Source organism: Gymnoscopelus braueri (genome assembly GCF_963280865.1).
Source record: "Gymnoscopelus braueri genome assembly, chromosome: 14".
NCBI classification, from domain to species: domain Eukaryota; kingdom Metazoa; phylum Chordata; class Actinopteri; order Myctophiformes; family Myctophidae; genus Gymnoscopelus; species Gymnoscopelus braueri.
This window is the reverse complement of record NC_137619.1, coordinates 19,143,543-19,147,806: the sequence shown is the minus strand read 5'-3', so window position 1 is coordinate 19,147,806 and position 4,264 is coordinate 19,143,543.

Here is a 4,264-nt window from a genome sequence, read left to right as displayed (position 1 = left end):
CACCCCTGCGCACATAGTAGCTTTTTCATTATTGTCTCCGCCAGGCCGAAAGGCATGGCGACTCGCGAGAGTATGTTTTGCACCCTGTCCGTCCGTCTGTCCGTCCATGTGTCCGTTGTGTCCTTCTGTCTGTGGAAAGCTAATCTCCGGCGCCGTTGCGAAACTGTGCACACACGCTCCTTGGATGCCAATTCAGAACTCCTGCTCCAAATGTTTCACATGGGCCTGTTATAGCACCACCAGGAGGCCACTTTTTGCAAAACAAATTTTTTGACAGTACTCCTACAGTACAGATTTGGTCCAAACATCACACAAATCGGTACACAGTATCTCTATAGTCATGAAACCAAACAGTTCCGATTTTTCATATTCCATCCTGATTGGCTAAGAATGCCTTCCAAAGTTTGCAGGTGTGCTCCGTTTTGAACAAAATGCCTAAAATCATGAACGCAGCATCCGATTGCGGTGAACCAGGAGGCCGATTTTTGACAGGTAATAACACCATTGGCTTGATCGCAGCGAAACTGTGCACACACACTCCCTGGATGCCAGAGCAGAACCTTTGCCCCAAATATTTCACATGGGCCTTTTATAGCGCCACCAGGAGGCCGATTTGTGCAAAAAAAAAAAATGACAGTAGTCCTACAGATTTTGCCAAAAATCCCACATATCGATACACTGTATCTCTATAGTCATTAAACAAAATGGGTCTTTCAGATTTTTCATATTCCATCCTGATTGGCTAACAGCATGAAATTTCCGTGAAATTTCACACGCACATTCCCATTGGGCCGAGAAAGAAATGCTACTTGAATTTTGTATTATAAAATATGTTTTACCTATAACTGCACCGATCTGTGTAAAACGTTGTATACACACTCTCTAGAGGCCAAGGAAAAACCTTTGCCCCACATTTTTCACATTTGCCTTTTATAGCGCCACCAGGAGGCCAACTTATGTAAAACACATATATTAAGCCTTCAGATTTTATCAAAATTTCACGCAAATCGGTACACATGATCTCTGTAGTCATGTGATCAAGACGGATCTGTTTGATTTTTCATATTCCATCCTGATTGGCTAAGATTGACATCTAAAGTTTGCTGGAGTGGCCCGTTTTGAACAAAATGCCGCAAATCATGAACGCAGCGTCCGATTGCGGTGAAACTTTGCACGCACATTCGCACTACGTTGAGGAACAAATGCCACCCTTTTAACATTTTCCTATTATAGCGCCACCAGGAGGCCGATTTTTGCAACAATTTTCTTTTTTATATTACTCCTAAACATTTTGTCCAAACATCATGCAAATAGGTACACATTATTTCTATAGTCAAGTGATCAAGACGGTTTTGTCAGATTTTTCATATTCCATCCTGATTGGCGAATTCCGAACATTGCTGGCCCACAATAACCTACCTGACTTGGCGGAGACCTGTGCTCCGAGGAGCACTTTTTCTAGTTTTTTCTCTCTTCATACCAGTAACCTGAAAGCTGATTGTATGACATTCTGTATAATAGTGTGTATATCTGTCTGCCTCTTATATGTCATCATGATTTGTGTGCATGGGGTTCTCATCTTAAACAAGCTGCATGCTTAATGAGAGTTCCAGTTTAGTAGACCTTGTATTGTGAATTTGTACTTCCATGTACTGTTATGTACTGTCATGTACTATTCTCATGTCTTACTAAATAAACTACATCAATCAATCAATCAATCAATCCTTTGTAAATTACCTAAAGATTTAAAACCATGTTTACATACATAAATGTATTATGAAATTCAATAAACAGAATATAGTGCAAGTGTGTAAGAACATATCCAAAATGGCCACTAAACACACGCCTGGCAATTTTTTACTTTTAATACACTTGTCTTAGAATACCTCTGTGTAATACCTATTTTTTAGGGTTTTCATATGTGTAGAATCCATTCCTGTTGTTATTTTTTTATATCAGGTCAATCATGTTAAAGGTCAGGTCAAGATTAAATTTGACCTGGGAGAACAACAAATGGAAACAACTTGATGAACATTCATGGTTCACTTTATTCATGATTTTGTTTTGTGAAAAGTGTCATTAACATGTCACAAGAACTGGTATTCATAATAGCATGAATGTTATCTTATATAATCTAATGGCAAATATGTATCTTTTGCAACTACATCTGTATTCTCCAACCCACATCCTGTTCTACCTCATCCTTACAAGTATCCTCCTTATTGACATCACTCCTCATCTGTAGCTTGAATATATCATCAGTAACCATCTTCACCAGAGTAGTTACAGTACATCAGTGATGCACTTCTTACTCTGTGCCCTAAATTGATATTGCACCATGTCACATAGCTCTGACGGTGCCGGGTCACCCTTAGCAATGAGAGGAACTGGAATATCCTGGATCTACCATCCAAATTATGTGACATCAAACGACTTGTCAGGTGGAGCTTGGTGGTCTGCCACTTTCCACAACATCACTTGTAAATGAGCCCACATGTGGTGCAGCAACAGGTTGGTCGGTGTTGGAGGAAGGGCCATTGACTTGTGGCACCCACCTCACCCAGTTAACTGATTCATTGCAACTTATGTATGAGCGAGCGGACACATGCGATTGATGATGGGCACATCTCCTAATAATGGTGACTCAACCAGGCCATCCGGTACAGTTTCCCTTGAGATTCTAAAGTTCTTGACATCCGACTTCCCAGTAACTGACAACATTGACGCCTCATTATACGTCATCAGGTAATTTACTGCACTATAACTAGTGGTTGATAAAATAAAATAAAATGAAATACAAATCTTCACTTTCCTACATTACTAAATGCATGGTCAGGGACCACATGCAATACCTTCACAGACCACCAGTGGTCCACGGACCACCAGTTGAAAACCCATGGTCTAAAGTAACATTATAATGTAAAAGTCTGGGACGTGTGGTGCAGTGTCACAGCATTGAATGACAGGAATACGCCCTCTGAAATCACATGAAACAGGAAACTCTGTCTTTCTACTCAGTCCTGCAGACATTTGAATCATTTCAGCTACTCGGATGAATAATATGAAGCCAAAATAATGCAAAACCAAATATTGCTAATTTATTTGAAAGATGAATTGTGTGGTCTAACAGAAAATAATAAGGCTTTGTTATTCAACTAGCAGGACTAAAATAAATACAAAACTAGGGAATGCTATTTTATGTTGCCTTTCAATGTATTCCTTTTGAAAGTGAGACAAAACGGATTATTTTGCTGCTATGGAATAATTTAAACTCTTATTAACGACATTTCTGTCCCATCATTTCACCTTTAATATATCATAAATTGAATAGTTTTGACATTGGCCTATTATAGCGCCACCAGGAGGCCACAATAACCTACTTGACCTGGCGGAGACCTGTGCTCCGAGGAGCACTTTTTTCTAGTTAGCTTAATAAAATCTGGATATGAAAATAAAATGATTTGTCAAAGGTAGCAAATGGGGATGACATATTAGGGAAACTTAACAATGCATGGTCAATTGAAGGTCAATTTGTACAGATATCCATAACTTTCTAATAGGAAGATGAACAGTACTTGTTTTGATTTTGAGCAAGTTTGTCTTAGTGACTGGAAGGCGCAACGTGCCGAAGGAGCTGAGGTGCAAAATTGCTCCACAAATTTGATATCCATAATAAACAAGCATACATACGTACGTACATGAATGCTTGCACAAGTCAGTGATGCACACACATCTACCCTTTTTTTAAATCCTGAATCAGTGCTATTGTTTGTCGTGAATAGTATTTACTGAGTTATTATGAAGCATTTTCCCCTCAGACACTAGAAACTACTACCAACTTGTATTGCTTTCATCAGATATGTTCATCTATGTTCCTCTTTTCAGGTTGATACTGATTATTGTGACCAGACTGTCGTCAACAGTCTGTTGACGTGAACGTTGGCAAAAACACTGTTGCAACCAACGTTGCAATGGAGTTGTGAAAACAAGTCAAGTTCAGGGGGAAGGACCACACTTGATCACATAACAGATTTCAAGCTCTTAACCACTTAAAGCTGCACTATGTAACTTTCCTCTTTACCCTTCAACTATGGTCATCTGCATTCCAGTAAATACCTCTTAACTCGCACTTTTTTCATAAAGGCTAATTCCTTTTTTATTTTCTATTTATTCCAAAAACTATGGCTCTATAAATGACTGCTATTTTCATTGAGTTTGTCTTTGAACCAGAGTAAAGAGTATGTTATCTAATAGTAATCTAATT